Source organism: Giraffa tippelskirchi, chromosome 12 (assembly GCF_054371585.1).
Source record: "Giraffa tippelskirchi isolate mGirTip1 chromosome 12, T2T-mGirTip1v1.2.pri, whole genome shotgun sequence".
Lineage (NCBI taxonomy): Eukaryota > Metazoa > Chordata > Mammalia > Artiodactyla > Giraffidae > Giraffa > Giraffa tippelskirchi.
This window is the reverse complement of record NC_137286.1, coordinates 28,642,197-28,670,173: the sequence shown is the minus strand read 5'-3', so window position 1 is coordinate 28,670,173 and position 27,977 is coordinate 28,642,197. Positions and strand designations below refer to the sequence as shown.

General features: G+C 37.9%; 1 long non-coding RNA gene and 1 pseudogene across 4 annotated transcripts in view; one reads left to right on the top strand and one right to left on the bottom strand.

The window, feature by feature from the left end:
- LOC145528894 (uncharacterized) overlaps positions 1–27,977 on the bottom strand; it is a 425,445-nt gene that overhangs the window by 293,629 nt on the left and 103,839 nt on the right. The window lies entirely within an intron of this gene.
- Positions 10,201–10,649, top strand: LOC145528797 (NELL2-interacting cell ontogeny regulator 1 pseudogene; annotated as a pseudogene). Its single transcript, XR_014070656.1, has one exon. The product of XR_014070656.1 is annotated as an NELL2-interacting cell ontogeny regulator 1 pseudogene (transcript).

Below are 27,977 nucleotides of genomic sequence, written 5' to 3'. Positions count from 1 at the left end.
TTTCTTTCAGAAAAGATTCTCCAGAGAAGGAAAAGAAAGAAAAAAAGAGAGACCAGAGGGTAGATTCAAGACAGAAAAGAAAAGAAAAGGTACCTCAGATACATGTGCTTTGTAACCACTGAGATGTCTCTTTCAAGTAATTATGGTTGATTGTTCTAACAAAGTTTACCAGAAGATCAAGCAAATGTACTGTAACTGAGGAAAAAATTAAAAATTAAAGCTTTCCAAATCAATATTTAAGCTTGAAAATAAAGAGATACAGTAAATACTATCAAGTTCAAAGCAGTAAAATTTACTTGTTGCTTAAAAATTTTAAGTTACTTGGTTGACATCACCCAGAGGAATGACTGAGATACTTCCAGATGAGGCATTGGGTATTTTAGGGAAAATTCAGGTCCTATTCAGCGGACAGGACTTTATTACTAGGATATGGGGGGGGGGGTCTGTCTTTAAAAGAATGTCCTTTTAAAGAAGAAAAGAAATAGATTTTAAAGCTCTTTATGAATAAAACAAACCTGAAATATTAATATGTTTTGGGTAATAATTCAAATTTATATTCTTATCCAGAGTGATTTATATTCTTATCTAAACTAAAACAGCTTTTAGTTTTCATTATAAAACCAGTATCAAAATGTATATATAATCAAACAGAATTGGTAAAGATTATATTTAGTAGAGAGAATAGAGGTAAAAAGACTATAAAATGTACTACAAAGTGGTATAAAGAGAAAGACCAATGAAGAAAGGAAAAGTCAATACATGATTTTAGAAATATTGCTCCACTATAATTTATATGAATATATTTTCTAGAGAATTTAACCTAATCCTAATTTTAATGGAAGCTGGCTAAAGGTTCAGTATATATAAATTGAATGAATGAATTTCACTTAATATACTAGAGATATACTCTTTATCCAAATTCCTTCCTTCCACAACCTTTCTCATTCCTTATCTTCCCTCTCACCAGCAGTGTGCAATAGAAAGCATGTTTGTTTAGCATCAGGTAGACCTGGCTTTAAATTTCAGCACTGACTTACTAGCTCTGTGATCTTAATGATATCATTAAGGAATTATTTCAGCCTGGTCACTTGCTTACTTTCTCTCTGTTGTAAATAAGACAGAGGTAGAGATGAGATGAAGATCAAAGACAAAAGGCCAGGGAAAGACAGACTAGATGGAGTTGGAGAGAGTAGTAAGACTTGATCCTAGGTTAACTAAGAGTTCTGATGTTTGTGGGGACACAGCTAGTTCATCTTCTGCAGTGCTTTATTTATGTGACTCCATATGCTAGTGAATCCTCGTTCCAGCGGTCGGTTCAGACATGCTGGCTCACCCTTAAAAGTTATGTGATATGTTAAGCCACTGTGTTGATGGTGAAAAAGCCATAGGCTATTCCTCCCAACTGTTGTTATGGGCATATCTTAATGGTGGACGTTTAGAGACAATATTCAGGAATTCCTTGGTGGCTCAGTGGTAAAGAATCTGCCCACCAATACAGGCTTTGATCCCTGGGTTGGGAAGATCCCCTGGTGAAGGAAATGGCAACCCAGTATTCTCAGAATTCCAGTATTCTTGCCTGGGAAATCCCATGGACAAGGGAGCCTGGTGGGCTACAGTCCATGGGGTGGCAAAAGAGTTGGGGAGAACTTAGAGACAAGACAACAACAACCACAAGGGATAATATATATGTGTGTACTCTGTCTTTGAAAATAATTTCACATTAGGGTGGTGTCAGGTTCTTGAGAGGATGGAACAGCTATTGTATTTTGCTTCTGATGGAGACTTCACTCACATGGCATAATTACATCATTTAGAAGCTTCACTACTCTAATCTTGTTTTAGAGAATGAAACATAGATGATGTTTCTATTACAAGATCTCGAAACAAGCAAACGCCAAACTTCTTGCTTGGACTTATGAGAATTTCTTTTCAATCCTCTCCAGGTCAGAGACCAAATGAAAATAGGAAGCACTCATATCACTTATATTATGAACAGGCACCTGTGAATGTCCTGTGAATTATTTCTTCAGTTTCTCTAATCAAAACACTGTTTGATAAGAGCTAGTTGATAGTCAAGTAGCCTTTTCAATATTACTTAAATCAAGGAAGTTGACTTGGAAAGATTGTGTTATAACACTATTGAAGTGATTAACAGTATTATATACCTGCTCTATTGAAATTCAGTTCTGCAACAAAGGGCTATTCATGTACTATCTTGTTTCATTTTCAACAAAATGCTTTAACAAAAAAGCAGAATTCCAGCTTCATATCATTTGTGCATGGTGTGATATTTTTGGCTTGGAGTTTCAGTTTCCATTATTAAAAAACAAAGCGTCAGTAAATGATATGACCCAATACGGGCTTCCCAGGTGGCGCTAGTGGTAAAAAACCTGCCTGCCAATGCAGGAGACATAAGAGACAAGATCCCTGGGTTAGGAAGATCCCCTGGAGAACAGTGTGGTAACCCACTGCAGTACTTTTGCCTGCAGAATCCCATGGACAGAGACTGGTAGGATACAGTCCATAGGTTTGCAAAGAGAGTCAGACACGACTAAAGTGACTGAGCATATATGCACATAACCCAGTATAATATATACATAATGTAAAAACAAAAGTTTTATGAAATTGAGTCTTTTTCCAAATAAATAAATAAAATGAGTTATTCCTGTATTAATGTAAAGCAAAATTCTATGATGTTTACACAAGACTTGAAATTAGACCAAAATTACATCTGTTAATGTAATTCCACTATAAGTGTATGTATTTGTACAATATAACTCAACTAACTTTAAAAGATAAAGAGATTTTCTGTAGTTTTATTTAGCATTTTCAGGTTAAATGCCCAGTTAAATTAGAATCTCAGATTAAAAACACAGTTTCTTTTAGCCTAAGTGTAGTACATAGCCAAAATATGGCCTATATTGTGTTGGCTATACTAATACATTTAAAATTCATCTTGTATTCAGTGGTATAGTCACTATGGAAAACAACATGAAAGTTCCTCAAAAAACTAAGGGTAGAGTTGCCATATGATCCAGAAAACTCACTCCTGGGCATATATTCTGGGCAAAAACTATAATTTGAAAGAATACATCCACCCCTATGTTCACAGCAGCACTATTTAAAATAGCCAAGACATGGGAACAACTTAAATGTCCATCAACAGATAAAGAAGCTGTATACACACACACACACATATACATACAATGGAATACTATTCAGCCACAAAAAGAATGAAATAATGCCATTTACACAAAATGGATGAATCTAGCGATTGTCATACTAAGTGAAGTAATACCCTATGATATTACTTATATGCAGAATCAAAAAATGTAACATAAATGAGCTTATCCATAGAATATAAACAGACTCACAGACATAGAGAACAGATTTTTGGTTTCCTGGGAAGGGGCAGTAGGAGCAGAATGGATTGGGAGTTTGTGATTAGCAGATGCAAGCTATTATATATAGGATGAATACACAACAAGGTCCTACTATATAGCACAGGGAACTGTATTCAATATCTTTTAATAAATCATAATGAAAAAGAATATATGTATATGTATAATTGGGGCTTCTTTCATAGCTCAGTCAGTAAAGAATCTGCCTGCAAGCAGGCAGGGTTTGATCCCTGTGTCGGGAAGGGACCCTGGAGAAGGAAATGGCAACCTACTCCTGTATTCTTACCTGGGAAATCTCAAGGACAGAGGAGCCTGGTGGGCTACAGTCCATGGGGTTGCAAAGAGTTGGACATGACTTAGTGACTAAACCACCACATATGTATAACTGAATCACTTCTGTACAGCAGAAATTAATACATTGTAAATAAGCTATACTTCAATAAAATAAAAAATTAAATAATATTTATATTACATTCAAATTTAAATAAGTGCCCTATATTTTATTTGAAAGATAGTAGTCTTGAAGCCTTTTTCTTTCCTCTCTAGTCCAATCTATGAACAAAAAACAAGTCCTAAGATAAAATTACAGCTCTAGTTTAAATAGGTACTTCGCTCTCCACTATACATCATAAACTATTTCTAACTTGATGTGTTTGTTCATTCCTTCTTTTCTACTTTCTGCCATCTTCCATCTGTCCCTTTCTCCCTCTTTCTCTTTCCTTTCTATTATTTCCCAACTCACAATAATTTTATTCTTTTTACTCATAAAACCTATTCTTCTTTAATAGATAATTAGTTCCAGACACATACCCTCTACAGTTTTTACCCCAGATGTTTATTATGAATTCATTCAGTTCAGTTCACTTCAGTCACTCAGTCATGTCCAACTCTTTGTGACCCCATGAACTGCAGCACGCCAGGCCTCCTTGTCCATCATCAACTCCCGGAGTCCACCCAAACCCATGTCCATCGAGTCGATGATGCCATCCAACCATCTCATCCTCTGTTGTCCCCTTCTCCTCCTGCCTTCAATCTTTCCCAGCATCAGGGTCTTTTCAAATAAGTCGGCTCTTCGCATCAGGTGGCCGAAGTACTGGAGTTTCAGCTTCAACATCAATCCTTCCAATGAACATTCAGGACTGATCTCCTTTAGGATGGACTGGTTGGATTTCCTTGCAGTCCAAGGGACTATCAGGAGTCTTCTCCAACACCACAGTTCAAAAGCATCAATTCTTTGGCACTCAGCTTTCTTTATAGTCCAACTCTCATATCCATACATGACCACTGGAAAAACCATAGCCTTGACTAGATGGACCTTTGTTGACAAAGTAATGTCTCTGCTTTTTAATATGCTGTCTAGGTTGGTCATAACTTTCCTTCCAAGGAGTAAGCATCTTTTAATTTCATGGCTGCAATCACCATCTGCAGTGATTTTGGAGCCCAGAAAAATAAAGTCAGCCACTGTATCCATGTTTCCTCATCTATTTTCCATAAAATGATGGGACCAGATGCCATGATCTTAGTTTTCTGAATGTTGAGCTTTAAGCCAACTTTTTCACTCTCCTCTTTCACTTTCATCAAGAGGCTCTTTAGTTCTTCTTCACTTTCTGCCATAAGGGTTGTGTCATCCGCATATCTGAGGTTATTGATATTTCTCCCGGCAATCTTGAGTCCAGCTTGTGCTTCCTCCAGCCTAGCGTTTCTCATGATGTACTCTGCATATAAGTTAAATAAGCAGGGTGACAATATACAGCCTTGACGTACTCCTTTTCCTATTTGGAACAAGTCTGTTGCTCCATGTCCAGCTCTAACTGTTGCTTCCTGACCTGCATACAGGTTTCTCAAGAGGCAGGTCAGGTGGTCTGGTATAACCATCTCTTTCAGAATTTTCCACAGTTTATTGTGATCCACACAGTCAAAGGCTTTGGCATAGTCAATAAAGCAGAAATAGATGTTTTTCTGGAACTCTCTTGCTTTTTCGATGATCCAGCAGATGTTGGCAATTTGATCTCTAGTTCCTCTGCCTTTTCTAAATCCAGCTTGAACATCTGGAAGTTCATGGTTCACGTATTGCTGAAGTCTGGCTTGGAGAATCTTAAGCATTACTTTACCAGTGTGTGAGATGAGTGCAATTGTGTGGTAGTTTGAGCATTCTTTGACATTGGCTTTCTTTGGGATTGGAATGAAAACTGACCTTTTCCAGTCCTGTGGCCACTGCTGAGTTTTCCAAATTTGCTGGCATATCGAGTGCAGCACTTTTACAGCATCATCTTTCAGGATTTGAAATAGCTCAACTGGAATTCCATCACCTCCACTAGCTTTGTTGGTAGTGATGCTTTCTAAGGCCCACTTGACTTCACATTCCAGGATGTCTGGCTCTAGGTGAGTGATCACACTATCGTGATTATCTGAGTGGTGAAGGTCTTTTTTGTACAGTTCTTCTGTGTATTCTTGCCACCTCTTCTTAATATCTTCTGCTTCTGTTAGGTCCATACCATTTCTGTCCTTTATTGAGCCCATCTTTGCATGAAATGTTCCCTTGATATCTCTAATTTTCTTGAAGAGATCTCTAGTCTTTCCCATTCTATTGCTTGCCTCAATTGCTGAGAAATATTGATGTTATTAAACTTTATCATAGATTTCATTATAAAAAGAACTCATTGTAAGATGTAAAGGAAATAAGATGTTTTTTGTGAACTAAAATTCCCAAACATTTAAGACTCAACCTTTGAAAAGATAAAATTAGAAGCAAAATAGATCTAGCTTCTGCCAACTTTTAAGATGTTATTAATGTGTAAAATGGATAGTCAATTTCGCTTTACAAAAGAACACTTGTTCGGGGGAAAGAGATGGATGATTACAAATTGTTTGGATTCAACCCTGCTTTCAGGCTGATTTCATGAAGGACAAAAAGAAAGTCTCTTGATGTTCTCTCAAATTTCAGGGAAGTGCAGTTCACAGTATCAAGACTGTTTTGCCATTACACTTCCTTTGTTGTTTTTGCTTGGGTGAGACCACAGTCCATCTTCAGTACCAAGAGGCCCCATCTAACTACTTCATCTACCCTGTAAATGGTAGGAAGGAGCAAAAACAGACCAAGAGAACCATTGCTGGCTGCATCTACATACAATGAACCAAGTTGCTCCCACATTGCTACTGTTCAGCTTCATACTTCTAGCACAACATCCGCATTTGGGCTGGAAGATGATTTTCTGTAGACTACTCCTTTAACTTTTTTCATTGTTATTTTTCTTTTATTATTGGAGTATAAGTGCTTTATGATGTTGTATTAGTTTCTGCTGCACAACAAAATGAGTCACCCATTATATATACATATACTTCCTCCCTCACCCCATCTCATTTCTCTAGGTCATCACAGAGCACCAAGCTGAGATCCCTGTGTTTTACATACTCACTTACCTTTGGCTACAGTGTTTTATGATTAATTTACCTGTAGCTACTGATTATCTGTAAATAGATATATGACCCAAATAAATTATAAATGAATGAACTTATCCATATTCAATATCAATACAATTTTTAGCTGACATAGTACTGCAGTTCAAAAGATGAAGTTTTTCTTTTGCTAGCATGGGAGTATTGCATGGGAAGTAGGTGTAATTGTTGATGCTGAGCCTGACACTAGAGTTGACCAATTTTAGTAACTTTTTGGAGTTCAAACTTACTAGAGGCTTCTGTTAGAAGAGGAAAAGACTCTTCCAGGACCTCACGTATATAAATACCGTAGAGTACAAGAATGAAAAACATTGAGCTATTTTAAAACTGTCAAGAATGTAAGAGGAATATATATTATAAATTGAGAGAATGAAGGAACATATCATACAATTTTAAACAGACTGTTTAAAGTTGTTTATGCATGATGATACTATATTGACATAATTCAACATTTAGGCTTCTGTTATTTGAATTTTCAGCTACATTCACATGAGGTGGGGAACTGATGTTTATCCAGAACTATCCTTGTGCTAACAAATTTGCATATTTTCTCCCAATAATTCTGTGGGATAATTTTTTTTTTTTTTTATGTCCACACTATAGATAAAGTCATGCTAGTGGTAAAGAATCCAACTGCCAATGCAGGAGACACAAGGTACTCAGGTTTGATCCTGGGGAAAGATGCCCTGGAGGAGGAAATGACAATCCAGGCCAGTATACTTGCCTGGAAAATTCGATGGACAGAGGAGCCTGGTAGGCTACATTCCATGGTGCCGCAGAGAGTCAGACACGACTAGTGACTAAGCAGGGGTATAGATAAAGAAACTGAGGCCAAGAGAGTTGACTTAACTTCTCCAGAGTCTTGGAGCTATTAAATGGCAAGGCTGGATTTGAATTCAGATTGACCATGTGCTTTCATGCTATATAGTGCAAATTCTGAGTTTCAGAAATGGAGTAGAGTGAGGATATCAAAAATAAGGTAGAAGCAATTATTAATGCTATCATTCAAAATTCCTTAAGCAATTTCTGAAATTTTTCAGAAACTTGAATTTTTTGTGCTGGTGTCTATCTGAAATATCTGATAATTCTTAGTATAGGCACTGTATTTTTTAAAAAGAGAAAGATGAAAAGAGAAGAAAAGAGAAAGAAGGCAAGGAAATAGAAAAATGACACACAGGGAAAATATTCTTACTTTTTAAATATGACTAATTAAAAGTCAAGAATTATGGTGGAATGGAATACAAATAACCTGAAAACCTGCAGGTTCTAAGTCTATATCTGGTGGTCATAGAACTTAGAAACTGAACTTTCCTTCTGTTATGCTAAATAATCAGAGAAAAGCAGCAATTGTTAATAGTTTCCTCCACCTGATGGGTAAACAGAAGCTGTAACTAGTGAGTTGAGGGAAACAGGAGGGTCACAAAGCCCTGTGAGAGCTTCTTGAAGGCTTAACATGGTACTCATTCTAAGGGTCTCTGGACACCAGGAAATATTTTCCCTGGCTGGGAGTGACACTGTGTCTCTCACTCTGCAAAAGTCTGTTGGCATCTATCTATCTAACTCATCGCCCAGTTGTGACAACTGCACAGGGCCACAGAGGACAGTGCCAAACTCAATGAAGCAAGAAAGAAACTCTAAATGTAAGAAAACATTCAATACTAGGCTTAACTGTTGGCTGCCTCACTCTAAGGTCATCTAGGATCTTCTCACTACCTGTCACTAGATCTTATTTCATACCCTTCTTGTCTGAAACATTTGATATTCTCCATTGAAAAACAGTTTTCTATGTTTCCATAAACAATGCTATTATATTCATTTCCCTTCTATTCTTTGAGTCCTTCTGCTTCATTTCTGTACTCAGGCTGTGGATGTTTTTTTAAGAATAAGTCTTTGGCTCTTTGCTCTCTTCTTTTTACGTACTTAATAAAATATTTACACTTATGGCTTTAAGTATTCCTGTCTTCTGCTAAAACTAAATTCACATTTCCTTTTCTGACCTTTCTCACAAGACCATTAGAATATCTTCACATGTTTAGTCATTTCCTTCCTATCATCTTAATTTTAATTCCAAGTCCACATGTTTAACACAAAAATTAATATATACTCTAATAAAAAATGTCAAGATGCAGACAATAAATGCACAAAATGAAAAATAAAAATGACTAACAAGCATAAAATGTTTAAAATCACTAGTTGCATTTGAAATGCGAATCAAAACAAAAAAGGCATACCATTTAAATCTATCAAGTTGTCAAAGATTATTTTAAAAATTATAGTAGAGACTATTGGCAAGAGTATAAGGAAATGGTCACTCTTATATACTGTTGACAGAAGAGTAACTTCACAAAATTTTTCTTAAATGAAATTTGGCAATATGTCTCAAAAAGCCTTAATATACTGCAGTGAATTTAACCCAGTAATTTCATTTCTGGGCATATATTTTAGGGTAAGAAATGCATGATTTGTATCAGATATGTATACATATATATACCTCACAGCATTGTTTACATAAATGTATACAAAAACTACCACACAATTGCACTCATCTCTCATGCTAGTAAAGTAATGCTCAAAATTCTCCAAGACAGGCTTCAGCAATACGTGAACCATGAACTTCCAGATGTTCAAGCTGGTTTTAGAAAAGGCAGAGGAACCAGAGATCAAATTGCCAACATCCGCTGGATCATAGAGAAAGCAAGAGAATTCCAGAAAAACATCTACCTCTGCTTTATTGACTATGCCAAAACCTTTGACTGTGTGGATCACAATGAACTGTGGAAAATTCTGAAAGAGATGGGCATACGAGACCACCTGACCTGCCTCTTGAGAAACCTGTATGCAGGTCAGGAAGCAACAGTTAGAGCTGGACATGGAACAACAGACTGGTTCCAAATAGGAAAAGGAGTACGTCAAGGCTGTATATTGTCATCCTGCTTATTTAACTTATATGCAGAGTACATCAGGAGAAACACTGGGCTGGAGGAAGCACAACCTAGAATCAAGATTGCTGGGAGAAATATCAATAACCTCACATATGCAGATGACACCACCCTTATGGCAGAAAGTGAAGAAGAACGAAAGAGCCTCTTGATGAAAGTGAAAGAGGAGAGTGAAAAAGTTGGCTTAAAGCTCAACATTCAGAAAACTAAGGTCATGGCATCCGGTCCCATCACTTCATGGAAAATACATGGGGAAACAGCGGAAACAGTGGCTGACTTTATTTTTCTGGGCTCCAAAATCACTGTAGATGGTGATTGCAGCAATGAAATTAAAAGACATTTACTCCTTGGAAGGAAAGTTATGACAAACCTACACAGCATATTAAAAAGCAGAGACAGCGCGTCTTTCTCGAGTCGTCGCGCCTCGGTCGCGGGGTCCTCCGAACCGCGGGCGCCCGGGCTCCCTCCGCTCGGCCATGGCCCCCCCGCCGCCGTGCGGACCCCCGAGGTCGCCGCCGCCGCGGCTGCTGCTGCTGCTGCTGAGCGCTGCGCTGCTGGGCGCCCAGGCCCGCGCCGAGCCCGCCGCCGGGAGCGCAGTCCCTGCGCAGAGCCGCCCGTGTGTGGACTGCCACGCTTTCGAGTTCATGCAGCGCGCCCTGCAGGACCTACGCAAGACGGCCTACAGCCTGGACGCGCGGACGGAGAGCCTCCTGCTGCAGGCTGAGCGCCGGGCCCTGTGTGCCTGCTGGCCGGCCGGGCGCTGAGGGCCCGCCTCAGCATGTCCCTTCACCAATAAAAGCCTGGCCCCCCCAAAAAAATAAAAATAAAAAATAAAAAAATAAAAAAATAAAAAGCAGAGACAAACCTGTATTGCTATGAACCTTCCCCTTAGCACTGCTTTTACAGTGTCCCATAGGTTTTGGGTTGTTGTGTTTTCATTTTCATTCATTTCTATGAAGAATCCCAGGGTTAGTAGAATGAAAGAAATCTTAAAAATTAGGGCAGAAATACATGCAAAAGAAACAAAAGAGATCATAGCAAAGATGAACAAAGCTAAAAGCTGGTTCTTTGAGAAGATAGATAAAATTGACAAACCATTAGCCAGACTCATCAAGAAACAAAGGGAGAAGAATCAAATCAACAAAATTAGAAATGAAAATGGAGAAATCACAATAGGCAACACAGAAATACAAAGGATTATAAGAGACTACTATCAGCAACTATATGCCAATAAAATGGACAACTTGGAAGAAATGGACAAATTCTTAGAAAAGTACAACTTTCCAAAACTGAACCAGGAAGAAATAGAAAATCTTAACAGACCCATCACAAGCACGGAAATTGAAACTGTAATCAGAAATCTTCCAGCAAAGAAAAGTCCAGGACTAAACGGCTTCACAGCTGAATTCTACTGAAAATTTAGAGAAGAGCTAACACCTATCCTACTCAAATTCTTCCAGAAAATTGCAGAGGAAGGTAAACTTTCAAACTCATTCTATGAGGCCACCATCACCCTAAAACCAAAACCAGACAAAGGTGCCACAAAAAAAGAAAACTACAGGCCAATATCACTGATGAACATAGATGCAAAAATCCTTCACAAAATCCTAGCAAACAGAATCCAACAACATATTAAAAAGATCATGCATCATGACCAAGTGGGCTTTATCCCAGGGATGCAAGGATTCTTCAATATCCACAAATCAATCAACGTAATACACCATATTAACAAACTGAAAGATAAAAACCATATGATTATCTCAATAGATACAGAGAAAGCCTTTGACAAAATTCAACATCCATTCATTATAAAAACCCTCCAGAAAGCAGGAATAGAAGGAACATACCTCAACATAATAAAAGCTATATATAACAAACCCACAGCAAACATCATCCTCAATGGTGAAAAATTGAAAGCATTTTCCTTAAAGTCAGGAACAAGACAAGGGTGCCCACTCTCACCACTACTACTGAACATAGTTTTGGAAGTTTTGGCCACAGCGATCATAGAAGAAAAACAAATAAAAGGAATCCAGATTGGAAAAGAAGAAGTAAAACTCACTGTTTGCAGATGACATGATCCTCTACACAGAAAACCCTAAAGACTCCACCAGAAAATTACTAGAGCTAATCAATGAATATATTAAAGTTGCAGGATATAAAATTAACACACAGAAATCCCTTGCATTCCTATACACTAACAATGAGAAAACAGAAAGAGAAATCAAGGAAACAATTCTATTCACCATTGCAATGAAAAGAATAAAATACTTAGGAATATATCTGCCTAAAGAAACAAAAGACCTATATATAGAAAACTATAAAACACTGATGAAAGAAATCAAAGTGGACACAAATTGATGGAGAAATATACCATGTTCATGGGTTGGAAGAATCAATATAGTGAAAATGAGTATACTACCCAAAGCAATCGATACATTCAATGCAATCCCTATCAAGTTACCAACAGTATTTTTCACAGAAGTAGAACAAATAATTTCACAATTTGTATAGAAACACAAAAAACCTCAAATAGCCAAAGCAATCTTGAGCAAGAAGAATGGAACTGGAGGAATCAATGTGCCTGACTTCAGGCTATACTACAAAGCCACAGTCATCAAGACAGTATCAGTTCAGTTCAGTTCAGTCGCTCAGTCGTGTCCGACTCTTTGCGACCCCATTAATTGCAGCACGCAAGTCCTCCCTGTCCATCACCAACTCCTGGAGTCTACTCAAACCCATGTCCATCGAGTTGGTGATGCCATCCAACCATCTCATCCACTGTCGTCCCCTTCTCCTCCCGCCCCAATCCTACCCAGCATTAGGGTCTTTTCCAATGAGTCAACTCTTCACATGAGGTGGCCAAAGTATTGGAGTTTCAGCGTCAACATCAGTCCTTCCAATGAACACCCAGGATTGATTTCTTTTAGGATGGATTGATTGTATCTCCTTGCAGTCCAAGGGACTCTCAAGAATCTTCTCCAACACCACAATTCAAAAGCATCAATTCTGCGGCGCTCAGCTTTATTCACCGTCCAACTCTCACATCCATACATGATCACTGGAAAAACTACAGCCTTGACTAGACAGACTTTTGTTGGCAAACTAATGTCTCTGCTTTTAAACATGCTATCTAGGTTGGCCATAACCTTCCTTCCAAGTAGTAAGCGTCTTTTAATTTCATGGCTGCAGTCACCATCAGCAGTGATTCTGGAGCCCAAAAAAATAAAGTCTGACACTGTTTCCACTGTTTCCCCATCTATTTACCATGAAGTGGTGGGACCAGATGCGATGATCTTAGTTTTCTGAACGTTGAGCTTTAACCAAACTTTTTCACTCTCCTCTTTCACTTTCATAAAAATGCTCTTTCGTTCTTCTTCACTTTCTGCTATAAGGGTGGTGTCATCCGCATATCTGAGGTTATTGATATTTCTCCCGGCAATCTTGAGTCCAGCTTGTGTTTCTTCCAGCCCAGTGTTTCTCCTGATGTACTCTGCATATAAGTTAAATAAGCAGGATGACAATATACAGCCTTGACGTACTCCTTTTCCTATTTGGAACCAATCTGTTGTTCCATGTCCAGTTCCAACTGTTGTTTCCTGACCTGCATACAGGTTTCTCAAGAGACAGGTCAGATGGTCTGGTATTCCCATCTCGTTCAGAATTTTCCACATTTTATTGTGATCCACACAGTCAAAGGCTTTGGCATAGTCAATAAAGCATAAATAGATGTTTTTCTGGAACTCTCTTGCTTTTTCAATGATCCAACGGATATTGGCAATTTGATCTCTGGTTCCTCTGCCTTTTCTAAAACCAGCTTGAACATCTGGAAGTTCACGGTTCACGTATTGTTGAAGCCTGTCTTGGAGAATTTTGAGCATTACTTTACTAGTATGTGAGATGAGTGCAATTGTGTGGTAGTTTGAGCATTCTTCGGGATTGCCTTTCTTTGGGATTGGAATGAAAACTGACCTTTTCCAGTCCTGTGGCCACTGCTGAGTTTTCCAAATTTGCTGGCATATCGAGTGCAGCACTTTCACAGCATCACCTTTGAGGATTTGAAATAGCTCAACTGGAATTCCATCACCTCCACTAGCTTTGTTGGTAGTGATGCTTTCTAAGGCCCACTTGACTTCACATTCCAGGATGTCTGGCTCTAGGTGAGTGATCACACCATCATGATTATCTGGGTCATGAAGATCTTTTTTGTACAGTTCTTCTGTGTATTCTTGCCACCTCTTCTTAATATCTTCTGCCTCTGTTAGGTCCCTACCATTTCTGTCCTTTATTGAGCCTATCTTCGCATGAAATGTTCCTTTGGTATCTCTAATTTTCTTGAAGAGATCTCTAGTCTTTCCCAATCTATTGTTTTCCTCTATTTCTTTGCATTGATCGCTGAGGAAGGCTTTCTTATCTCTCCTTGTGATTCTTTGGAACTCTGCATTCAGATGGGAATATCTTCCCTTTTCTCCTTTGCTTTTCGCTTCTCTTCTCTTCCAAGCTATCTGTAAGGCCTCCTCAGACAGCCATTTTGCTTTTTTGCATTTATTTTCCATGGGGATTGTCTTGATCCCTGTCTCCTGTGCAATGTCACGAACCTCTGTCCATAGTTCATCAGGCACTCTGTCTATCAGGTCTAGTCCCTTAAATCTATTTGTCACTTCCACTGTATACTCATAAGGGATTAGATCTAGGTCATACCTGAATGGTCTAGTGGTTTTCCCTACTTTCTTCAATTTAAGTCTGAATTTGGCAATAAGCAGTTCATGATCTGAGCCACAGTCTGCTCCGGTCTTGTTTTTGCTGACTATATAGAGCTTCTCCATCTTTGGCTGCAAAGAATATAATCAATCTGATTTTGGTGTTGACCATCTGGTGATGTCCACGTGTAGAGTCTTCTCTTGTGTTGTTGGAATAGGGTGTTTGCTATTACCAGTGCATTCTCTTGGCAAAACTCTATTAGCCTTTGCCCTGCTTCATTCTGTACTCCAAGGCCAAACTTGCCTGTTACGCCAGGTGTTTCTTGACTTCCTACTTTTACATTCCAGTCCCCTATAATGAAAAGGACATCTTTTTTGGGTGTTAGTTCTAGAAGGTCTTGTAGGTCTTCATAGAACCGTTCAACTTCAGCTTCTTTGGCGTTACTGGTCGGGGCATAGACTTGGATTACTGTGATATTGAATGGTTTGCCTTGGAAACAAACAGAGATCATTCTATCATTTTTGAAATTGCATCCAAGTACTGCCTTTCGGACTCTTTTGTTGACCATGATGGCTACTCCATTTCTTCTAAGGGATTCTTGCCCACAGTAATAGATATAATGGTCATCTGAGTTAAATTCACCCATTCAAGTCCATCTTAGTTCGCTGATTCCTATAATGTTGACATTCACTCTTACCATCTCCTGTTTGACCACTTCCAATTTGCCTGATTCATGGACCTAACATTCCAGGTTCCTATGCAACATTGCTCTTTACAGTATCGGACTTTGCGTCTATCACCAGTCACCTCCACAGTTGGGTATCGTTTTTGCTTTGGCTCCATCCCATCATTCTTTCTGGAGTTATTTCTCCACTGATCTCCATTAGCATATTGGGCACCTACTGACCTGGGGAGTTCATCTTTCAGTGTCCTTTCTTTTTGCCTTTTCATACTGTTCATGGGGTTATGGTACTGGCACCAAGACAGAAATATAGATCAATGGAACAAAATAGAAAGCCCAGAGATAAATCCACGCACATATGGACACCTTATCTTTGTCAAAGGAGGCAAGAATATACAATGGAGAAAAGACAATCTCTTTAACAAGTGGTGCTGGGAAAACTGGTCAACCACTTGTAAAAGAATGAAACTAGAACACTTTCTAACACCATACACAAAAATAAACTCAAAATGGATTAAAGTTCTAAATGTAACACCAGAAACTATAAAACTCCTAGAGGAAAACATAGGCAAAACACTCTCTGACATAGATCCCAGAAGGATCCTCTATGACCCACCTCCCAGAGTATTGGAAATAAAAGCAAAAATAAACAAATGGGACATAATTAAACTTAAAAGCTTTTGCACAATGAAAGAAGCTATAAGCAAGGTGAAAAGACAGCCTTCAGAATGGGAGAAAATAATAGCAAACAAAGCAACTGGCAAAGAATTAATCTCAAAAATATACAAGCAACTCCTGCAGCTCAATTCCAGAAAAATAAACGACCCAATCAAAAAATGGGCCAAAGAATTAAACAGACATTTCTCCAAAGAAGACATACAGATGGCTAACAAACACATGAAAAGATGCTCAACATCACTCATTATCAGAGAAATGCAAATCAAAACCACAGTGAGGTACCATTTCATGCCAGTCAGTATGGCTGTTATCCAAAAGTCTACAAACAATAAATGCTGGAGAGGGTGTGGAGAAAAGGGAACCCTCTTACACTGTTGGTGAGAATGCAAACTAGTACAGCCACTATGGAGAACAGTGTGGAGATTCCTTAAAAAACTGGGAATAGAACTACAATATGACCCAGCAATCCCACTGCTGGGCATACACACCAAGGAAACCAGAATTGAAAGAGACACGTGCACCACAATGTTCATCGCAGCACTGCTTATAATAGCCAGAACATGGAAGCAACCTAGATGTCCATCAGCAGACGAATGGATATGGAAGCTGTGGTACATATACACGATGGAATATTACTCAGCCATTAAAAAGAATACATTTCAATCAGTTCTAATGAGATGGATGAAACTGGAGCCAATAGCGAAGTAAGCCAGAAAGAAAAACACCAATACAATATACTAACGCATATATGTGGAATTTAGAAAGATGGTAACCATAACCCTATATGCGAGACAGCAAAAGAGACACAGATATATAGAACAATCTTTTGGACTTTGTGAGAGAAGACGAGTGTGGGATGATTTGAAAGAATAGCATTGAAACATGTATATTATCATATGTGAAACAGATCGCCAGTCCAGGTTCGATGCATGAGACAGGGTGCTCAGGCTGGAGCACTGGGATGACCCAGAGGGATGGGATGGGGAGGGAAGTGGGAGGGGGGCTCAGGATGGGGAACACATGTACACTCATGGCTGATTCATGTCAACATATGGCAAAGCCACCACAATATTGTAAAGTAATTAGCCTCCAATTAAAATAAATAAATTAAAAAAAAAAAAAAGCAGAGACATTACTTTGTCAGCAAAGGTCCATCTAGTCAAGGCTATGGTTTTTCCAGTAGTCATGTATGGATGTGAGAGTTGGACTATAAAGAAAGCTGAGCGCCAAAGAATTGATGCTTTTGAACTGTGGTGTTGGAGAAGACTCTTGAGAGTCCCTTGGACTGCAAGGATATCCAACCAGTCCATCCTAAGGGAGCTCAGTCCCGAGTGTTCATTGGAAGGACTGATGTTGAAGCTGAAACTCCAATATTTTGGCCACCTGATGCAAAGAGCTGACTCATTTGAAAAGACCTTGATGTTGGGAAAGTTTGAAGGCAGGAGGAGAGGGGGACAACAGAGGATGAGATGGTTAGATGGCATCACCGACTCAATGGACTTGAGTTTGGGTAAATTCTGGGAGTTGGTGACAGACAGGGAGGCCTGGCATGCTGCGGTTCATGGGGTCACAAAGAGTCAGACACGACTGAGCAACTGAACTGAACTGAACTGATACAACAATAATTTAATTGTGTAACAGAGGATGACTGTTTAAAAATTATGGCATATCCATAAAATACAATACAATAAAATATTATATAGCCAAATAAATGCAGTTTTATAACTGATGTAAAAAGATGCTCTTGATTTATTTATGGTCAAGATAGGTTTGTGTTAAGTTTATATTATGTTAAATAAAAAATGTAGGCAATGATACAGTATATAGAATGTAACACAATATTTTAAACACACACACAAATATATATTAGGTGAGAGAAAGAGAGAGTACACACCATAGGGTAGAGAGTAGTTCTTGTTCATTTTTCTACTTTCTTTTTATTGTATTTTCCATTTATTTCCATAATGAGTGTATGTGTTTGATTTTATAGTAAGAAAATATCTTAAAAAGCAAACAAACCTATTTTTCTTCCAAAATTTGGCTTTTTTTCTGAATTTCTAATTGTGTCAATGGCATCCTCACTTTTAGCCGGCCCATACTCAAAGCTATTTTATGTGTTTCTGCCTAATATTTGGGCTTCCCTGATATTTATATAACTTTATGAAAATATTAATTTTTATCAATTTGTTTCTAATCTGCACCCCACTGACAGATTTCCCTTTATTAAATATTACTTAGGTAAATGAATCTCCATGCTTAAAACCTGACCCAGACATAAGGAGAGATTTGGGGTTCTGATTTGCTTTCTGTTTAGATGGTAGAAGTATGTTCATTTGTAAAAATTTATCAAGTGTACACTTATGATCTGTGCTATGCTGAGGATATTTATACATTGATTAAAAGTAAACAAAACAAAAATCTTCCCCTTAGCTACAAGATGAAGTTCAAAGTCCTTGAAAGTAAAAGTGTTAGTTGCTCAGTCATATCTGACTTTTTGTGACCCTATGGACTGCAGCCCACCAGGCTCCTCTGTCCATGGGATTCTCCAGGCAAGAATACTGGAGTGGGTTGTCATTACCTTCTCCAGGGGATCTTCCCAACCCAGGGATCAAACCCAGGGATCAAACCCAGGTCTCCTGCATTCTGGGCAGATTCTTATCACTGAGCCTAAAGTTCAAAGCCCTTAGCTTAACATTTTAGCCTTCTATAATCTGATCTCAATCCTTTTTAATCAGGATCATCTCCAATACTCCTCATAATGAAATGTGCTAATAGCATTGGTCTGTATAGTCAAAGCTATGGTTTCTTTTCAGTGGTCATGTACAGATGTGAGAGTTGGACCATAAAGAAAGCTAAGCACCAAAGAACTGATGCTTTCCAATTGTGGTGCTGAAAACTCTTGAGAGTCCCTTGGACAGCAGAGATCAAACCAGTCAATCCTAAAGGAAATCAACTCTGAATATTCATTGGAAGGACTGATGCTGAAGTTGAAGCTCCAATACTTTGGCCACCTAATGAGAAGAGCTGACTCATTGGAAAAGACCCTGATGCTGGGAAAGATGGAGGGCAGGAAGAGAAGGGAGATGGTTGGATGGCATCACCAACTCAATGGACATGAGTCTGAGCAAACCCCGAGAGACAGTGAAGGACAGGAAAGCCTGGCATACTACAGTCCATGGGATCTCCAAAAGTTGGACATGACTTGGTATCTAAACAGTAGCATTGGTTATATAGTTTCTATAAGAAATTGTTCAGCACTTTACATATTTTGTCTTCTTTCATTATCCCAATCCTCTAAAGTATTAGTAAATAACTAATGTTATTCCCATTAAACAGAGACTTAGTAAGGGTAAGTTATACTTGTAGTTTTGGAAATTTACTAGTTTGTCACCTGCTACTCATTCCCTAAAAGTCATGGCACACTAGCAAAGAACCCACCTGACAATGCAGGAGATGCAGGTTTGATCCCTGGGTGGGAAAGTTCCCCTGGAGAAGAAAATGGCAACTCATTTTAGTATTCTTGCCAGGAGAATTCCATGGACAGTGGGGTCTGGCAGGCTACAGTCCATAGGGTCTCAAAGAGTCAGACATGACTGAGCAACTGAGCAGGCATTCAATGCATGCAACTTATTCCCTATCTTCTGGTAATAACTCCTCAACTTCATATCCTAGAAGGAATGTCATTCAAGGTGATTTACACTCTTCAGCCAAGGATGGAGCAAGACTTTTCAGATACTCTTCCTGAATAAAAATTTTGAGTGTAATAATAAAGACATGGATGATGGCAGGATATGAAAAGAATATTTATTAGTGATTAATTTCTGCTGCAAACTCACCAGAGATTACTGGTTCCTGCCATTGGCGCAAGATTCTATTTCAATACTTTAGTTACTCTCCCACTTCCATGGGTAAGTTCACTTCTTCCCCTCCCTTCCTCACTCTCTCTCGCTCTCCTAGCTCTCTCCCTGCCCCCCCTTCCACCCCTTTTTCTTTCTCTCTTTTCCTTCCTTCCTTCTTTCCCCCTTTCCCTTCCTTCCTTTATTTTTTTGCATAGATCAGTGGAATTTCATTTCTGTTGCTGTGGATTATTCAGCAAGAGCATGTGTAAGTGCTGAAATTTGAACTCAAGTCTAGGTGACTCCAAAGTTTGTGTTCTGAACCATAATGTTTTAGAGTGTGACTGCAAACTCAAGCCCACTTCTGGTTCTCATTGCTTAAATGCATACTTTCTCACTGTGATCAGATTTTGCACAAGTCACTTCCCTTTCTAAGATGCTTTTCCTTTGCTTTCCATGTTCTCCCAATTCTACTGAAAGTTTACCATTGACCATCACAATGGTCACTTCCTCTAAAATATTCATTAAACTCTTTAAATCATAGAGACACTCTTTTCAGGACACTTGTGGAATTTGAGACAGAAAGATAAAAGCCAAGAATAACTCTTTACCTTGAAAAACCACTATTGCTTCCCTATGACTTACAAATAAAATCTAAACCTCAAAAACATGCATTTTTCAGTCTGGTTCAAATCTATTTCCCTACTTACATCCTGTGTTACTCACTCCCTTTCTCCTTCTCTACAGCAGGTCCTTCCTTCCCCACCCTTCCCATTTTCTCTCCAGCCACACAGATCGGTTCCTCCTCTCCTGGTCAGGTGGAAAGCTGACAGTGGGCTACACAAAATGCCTGAACAAACTTTATTGTGTTCAGGCAGGTCGCCTGCATTTGTTGTAAAATTCCTTGTGACAATTTTTCATTGTCTTGCACTTTTTAAGATTCATTTTTATCTGTGGTATAGAGGCAAACGCACTGTTCAGGCAGTGAAAAGAGTGAGTTAGCTCACCTCTTCTGTGCTGAAGGGCTTAGATAATTTATTGCTCTACACTATCCTTCCTTATTTTTTTAATCTGTTCATTTACTGTGTGGAAAATATATGGGGAGAATGACTGTTAATATGATAAAGTTGAGTCACACTCCACTCATGGTGTATTTACTTATACTATAAAGAAATTGCACTATATCATTATTTAAATTTATGAATAAATATAACAGAAAAAGTATAAAATTTTATACATATGTTTGACATTTTTTTGAAACACTACAGGACTTTATGTCATTATTACTGATATTTTGTCTCCAGGGTTTTTGCCTCTTTGAATACAAAATCATATTGTACACAATAAGAAGAAATATTTTTCCTGTAGGTTAGAAGGAACATATTATACACTGCTGGAAATAAGTCATCTGAGAATAAGTATATTAGAAGATACAAAATGCCTTTCTTATGCTCATAAAGAGAGATGACATCAGATGCCTAGAGCTTGACATTAAAGACTTGTATATTAAATGCAATACCTCAACTTGTCTTTGAAGCACAATGGCCCTATACATGAGATTCCAACAGTCAGCCATAGCCTCTTTTCTTTCCTTCAAGAGAAGTTGAAACAAGTTTTGCTGTCGTCTTAATTTGGTACTGCTTCAAATAAATATTGGCATATTTTGGGCCTCTCGATTATTTTGGGCATGGGAGTTGAACAGGGTACTTCTTTGTAACAGCATCCCCAGATGTTACGACTTTTTCGCTCTGCATAGAAATGTGAATGTATTTATATATTGGAGTGACACTTCTACAGGAAGCCTAGAGACCTGTTTACTACATGTCACCAAAGTTAAAGTGCAAGTGTGGGTAAATTTCACTGCTTGTTTAGACTTCATGAATATAATTACTCAGTGTTAGACAATAAGAAATGGAAAACACTTAAGTGCCTTTCTTATACCTGGATCTGTTGATTTTGTTTTGTCAAAGAGGGCTTTCATTAAGAGCCACTGAAGGTTAGTCTCTCTCAATTGATGTCGTGGTAACAATTTACTCTCTCCTGCCATAGTGAAGATACAATGAAAAGAACCTGTCCTTCAATCTGTTTGTGGTAGAGACATTTTTTTTTTTTAAAGTATAAACATTGAATTCCTCTGCTTACTTGGAGAGGGAAGGTCATTAACAGGGCACTTGAACAGATTGGAATTACAGTCAATTGAGACGTTGAAACATCCTAAATGGCCTAATGCAGCAACTAAGTGCTTCTTAAATTCCAAAACTTTTACTTGAACACAGCAATCATGAATTCCCATTGCCTTTGGTAAATGCTGTTTTGTTTTTTGACAATTTTGTATGAGGAAGCAACACAAATTTAAATTACAGTGTTTATATTTTTTTATTTAGCAATCTTAATTTGTCAAGATGTAAACACAAAATTGAGCCTAACTTAATGACATATGGTTAAATATTAAAATTAATAGAATAATTAGTGAAATGTAAACTTGGTGATAGAATTAATGCCAATGCAATTTTATTTTAACTGTTTAAAGTTCTATATTAATTTGTACTATTATAGCCATATATGTGCAAAATGGCCATTTGTAGGTATCAATCAAGGATAAGATGTTCTCTTTTTTTATGTACACATATTATATGAGACAGACATTTGTACAAATGTACACATATTTTCTAAGAGAAAGAGAAATTCATTTCCAGAACACACAGATAAAAAGATTTCTGTGGTTCAATGTAGAGAATAGAATATAGAATGAAAAGAAAGAAAAGCCAACCTAATACATTCAGACATGAACAGTTCATGCTATGAGATTTATAACTGCCGATGAAGAAGCATTAGGAAATGTGCTAGAGAATTCCCAACAGCCACTGATGGAAGAACCTGAGGCTGAAGGACAAATAAAATATTTATTTTTGATTTAATAAGAACTTGTTTCCCCATTTTCATCAAATGTTCTATTTGCATTCATTCCTGTTTTTCTTCAACAACCTCAGATACACAAATGACTCCACACTTATGGCAGAAAGCGAAGAACTAAAGAACCTCTAGATGAAAATAGAAGAGAGTGAAAAAATTGGCTTAAAACTCAATGGACAAAGAAGTTGTGGTACATATACACAATGGAATATCACTCAGCCATAAAAAGGAATGCATGTGAGTCAGTTCTAAGAGGTGGATGAACCTAGAACCTATTATACAGAGTGAAGTGAGTCAGAAAGAGAAAGATAAATACTATATTCTAACACACATATATGGAATCTAGAAAATAGTACTGAAGAATTTATTTAGAGGGCAACAATGGAGAAACAGACATAGAGAATAGACTTACAGACATGGGCAGAGGGGAGGAGAGGGTGAGAAAGAGTAACATGGAAACTTATATTACCATATGTAAAATAGATAGCAAACGGGAATTTGTTGTATGGTTCAGGAAACTCAAACAGGGGCTCAACATAGAGGGGTGGGATGGGGAGGGAGATGGGGAGGGAGATTGGAGGGAGGTTCAAAGGGGAAGAGATTATGTATACCTATGGATGATTCATGTTGAGATTTGAGAGAAAACAGCAAAATTCTGTAAAGCAATTATCCTGCAATAAAAAATAAATAAATTTTTAAAAGTTCAGCATTCAAAAATCTAAGATCATGGCATCCAGTCCCATCACTTCATGGCAAACAGATATGGAAACAATGGAAACAGTGAGAGACTTCAGTTTTTGGCTCCAAAATCCCTGCAGATGGTGACTGCAGCCATGAAATTAAAAGATACTTACTCCTTGGAAGGAAAGTTATGACCAACTTAGACAGCATATTAAAAAGCAGAGACATTACTTTTGCTGACAAAGGTCCATCTAGTAAGCTATGGTTTTTCCAGTAGCCATGTATGGATGTGAGAGTTGGACTATAAAGAAAGCTGAGCGCCAAAGAATTGATGCTTTTGAACTGTGGTATTGGAGAAGACTCTTGAGAGTCCCTTGGACTGCAAGGAGATCCAACCAGTCCATCCTAAAGGAAATCGGTCTTGAATATTCATTGGAAGGACTGATGCTGAAGCTGAAACTCCAATACTTTGGCTGCCTGATGCAAAGAACTGACTCACTGGAAAAGACTCTGATGATGGGAAAGAGTGATGGCAGGAGAAGAAGGGGACAACAGAGGACGAGATGGTTGGATGGCATCACCAAATCCATGAACATGAGTTTGAACAAGCTCTGGGAGTTGGTGATGAACAGGGAAGAGTGGCGTGCTGCAGTCCATGGGGTCGCAAAGAGTTGGACACGACTGAGCGATTGAACTAAACTGAATGCTCTCCAAATATATATTAAAATATATTCTATGCATTTTCCCTTCATTGCATCTTTGATCATATAGTCTCTTCTCCATTCTATAAAAGACAAGGAAAATTTAAGGGAGTGGGTATTTCAGATTCAAGAAAGCTTGCTGGAAGTGTCATCAGTAATCAAATTTACCTTAGGCCATATAAAATACAACATATAAGAAAAATGTATTTCTAAATTTTTGTGATGAGAAACTATAGTAGGTACAACAATGAAGTATATGGAAAAGCTGCATTTTAGTCCTGGCATTGTCATTCATCAATAATAGGGTCAAGGTCATTTTTTTTCTTTTTGCCTTAGCTTTTCACATCAGTTAAATGAAAGGATCTCATTGTATGACCTGAGAGATTATAGAAAACTCCAAAATTCTATGATTTTAGGTGTGCTTATAAATTGCTATTTTTGTCATTTATTCGATGATTCCAAGTTACTGATGAACATTAAGTTAATAGAAAATTTGGATAATTTTTACAGTGTGAATTATAGAATGCAGGCTATGTTAAAATCAGTGGGAGAATGAAGGAGACAAGAAGGGCAGATTGTCAGGAATGCATTCTGAATCTTAAGAAACAAATGAGAAAATATGGTGCTAGGCTCTCTATTGGTAATTAGTTCAGTGCTGTGAGATCTTGAAAGGCTGAACTTTAGGAGATGGAAACTAGCTGTGAACTGGAAATAGGATGCCAGTGGTACAGGTGTAGACATTTTTCTGAGATCAGTTAAAGGGAAGGCAGGAAATGAGGTGGCAATTAAGTAATCAACTGCTGTCAAGATTATATTTTTTTTCAAGAAGACAGTCTAGGGCAAGGTCAAAGGTAAATGAAGGGTTGAACCAAATAGACATCAGGTTTTTCATTTCTTAGATAAATATATCTGAAAAAAAAAAAGTCTGTAGAGTTTATACTGGGGCAGCACTGCCTCTTTTGTAAACTCACAAAACTTCAAACCTCATACCAGTAAATAACACGTTTGAGGCTTACTTGTAAATACCTGGCATGGCCCCAGAATAGTACTGAGAAAACAATACCTCTTTATCATGCTTTGGTGTAAAGTCTACCAAATAATAACATGCATTTTTGAAATGACTAAATATATACTTACATAGCAGACCATTCAAAGCCGTTGTAGACTAGTAAGCAAGTAATAAATGTTCAAAAGTCCAAAACTACACGTTCATGTAATACACAGCTGTCACCTTCAATAGATTATATAATGCAACTTCTCAACCACGGTCCTTTAACCAATATCTACAACAGCCTATATATTTTTTAAACCTTATCTTGAATGTATCTAGAAAAAAAGTCTTTACCTTACTTACACAGAAATCTTTATGATCCTCAGCTATTGTCTACAAAACAGTTTTTACTTTGAAATCTGTTTTTTAAAATATTATTTTATTGCATATAAATATTTAATAATTAAATTGATCATAAAATCATTTTTGAAGGGTTCAGGAAAACCATCACTTTAATGTCTTCATTAATATTTAGTGGGGATTTATTTAAAATGAAATTGTTTTTGCTGATGCTATGAAATTTGCCCAATATCTACTAGCAGGTATAAAATAAGAATTTACCTTTCAACAGAGCAGAGGATATCAGTGTGATTACTATCTTCAGGAATTCTAGAGAATGCATTTCCAGCAAAATTTTCATAGGTAATGTGGTATCTAAATCTTAGTATATTTTAAAGAAATTCTCTTTATTATTTCATTCTAGAATTGGTGAATAACTCTGATTACTCATTTTTCGTGATAGAACGTCAAAAGATCAAGCTGCTTTTTTGTAATTTTAAAATTCTCTATTAATGCTCTGATAGTCAGTTGAATATTTCTTAGTGCTCTCTCTGGAAGTAAAATAACTGTATTCATTGCATTGTCTTATCTGAAACTCTGTGTAGTAAAGGTGACATGAAAAGGATAAAAAGTTATGAGTCATTTTCAATGCCCTCTTCACCATTCTGTCATTTTTGTCTTCCTACCATTTCAGACATAACCCTGGGATATTATTATAGGTTATTCATGGCTAGGCAGTTCATGGCTTATGCCTTGTGCAGACATAATGAAACCCAGCATTTAGAGAGAAATAAAGCCCATCTGCCTGACGGATCTCTATCAGAGCAGTCCCTCTAGCTTTGCTGTATCTTTGCTATCTGGAGTTTGTCTAATTTACCCTACATTTAAAATCATAGGAAAAGTTGCTTATTAAGTTAGAAAATGCTTTTAATTTGTCATAATCAGAAATTTTCCCAATACCAACATTATATAGCAAAAGACTCTGTCCTTTGATTTTAGGGAGAAAATTAAAGATGATCTATCTTATCTACCCATCCGTCCTCTGAACATCTGCTTTCTTTCACCTGTTCTCTTAGCCTCTTTCTCTCTAGTGGTCTCTTTCCATAGCCTAAAACTTTTTCCAGTTCCCTTGCTCTAAAACTATTTCCTTCCTTATATATCTTTTGGCAAACTCTGTCTCTTTTCCTCTCATGTACACTTAATGGACAATTGGTTTCATCTCAGATGTCTATTACCTCATTCCACATTAATCCTCTAACACCCTGCAACCTAGCTTTTGTCCCCACTATTCTACAGAGAGACTGTTCTTGGTGAGCTCAAGAGTGATCAAACCCAGTGAACAGTTCAGTTTTTATCTTGCCGGATAATTCTTTCCAGTGAATATTAATGAGATTTTCTCAATTTTTTTAATTCCCTTATCTTCTGTGACACTATACTCATTTACATCTTCCTGTTCCTCTCTCTCATTCTCTGTTTCTTGCTTAGTTTGGCCCTTATATAACCGCTATTAAGCATTAGATCACTCTGGTGAGATTTAATCCAGGATCACGATTTCAAGCATACCTAACCAATATGTGGGTGATTGCCAAGTCTCTATCTCTCCAGCCCAGACTTGTATCTGCGCTTTAGAGTACACACTCTCAACTGCAAATATCCCACAAGAGCAAACTCAGTAAGTCAGAAGTGAAACATTTTTATCCTAAAGCAGCTCATATCCTATATTTTCTGCCTAATCTGTCTATATCAATTTCTAATCCATAACTTAAAATAGAAGACCTTTTTTCACTCTACTTTCAAAAATTGAACAAAGTACTGTGAGAGTTGGACCATAAAGAAAGCTGAGTGCCAAAGAATTGATGCTTTTGAACTGTGGTGTTGGAGAAGACTCTTGAAAGTCCCTTGGACGGCAAGGAGATCCAACCAGTCCATCCTAAAGGAAATCAGTCCTGAATATTCATTGGAAGGACTGATGCTGAAGCTGAAACTTCAATACTTTGGCCACCTGATGCAAAGAATTGACTCATTTGAAAAGACCCTGATGCTGGGAAAGATTGAAAGCGGGAGGAGAAGGGGACGATGGAGGATGAGATGGTTGGATGGCATCACGGACTCAATGGACATGAGTTTGAGTAAACTCTGGGAGTTGGTGATGGACAAGGAGGCCTGGTGTGCCGTAGTCCATGGGGTCGCAGAGTCAGGCATGACTGAGCGACTGAACTGAAGTACTGTGTACCGTGCTGTGTTTAGTTGCTCAGTCGTGTCTGACTCTTTGAGATCCCAAGGACTGTATTCTACCAGGCATTCTGTCCATGGGGATTCTCCAGGCAGGAACGCTGGAGTGGGTTGCCATGCCCTCCTCCAGGGAATCTTCCCAACCCAAGGATCGAACCCAGGTCTCCCACATTATAGGTGGATTCTTTACCATTTGAGCCACCAGGGAAGCCCCTCTAAATACTGTATTTCATCAGTTACAGATGGAGACTTTGTATTTTAACATCTTTGAAATCAGGATACATTTCAACAAACAACAATCAATGTAATGTTACAGTTTGATTAGCAGAGATTTTATTTCCTCTTAGTGGTACAAAAAGAAATGAAATGTTCTATGGTCCAATCCATGGGGTCTTACAGTAGAAGAAATACAGTACTTCATAAATCT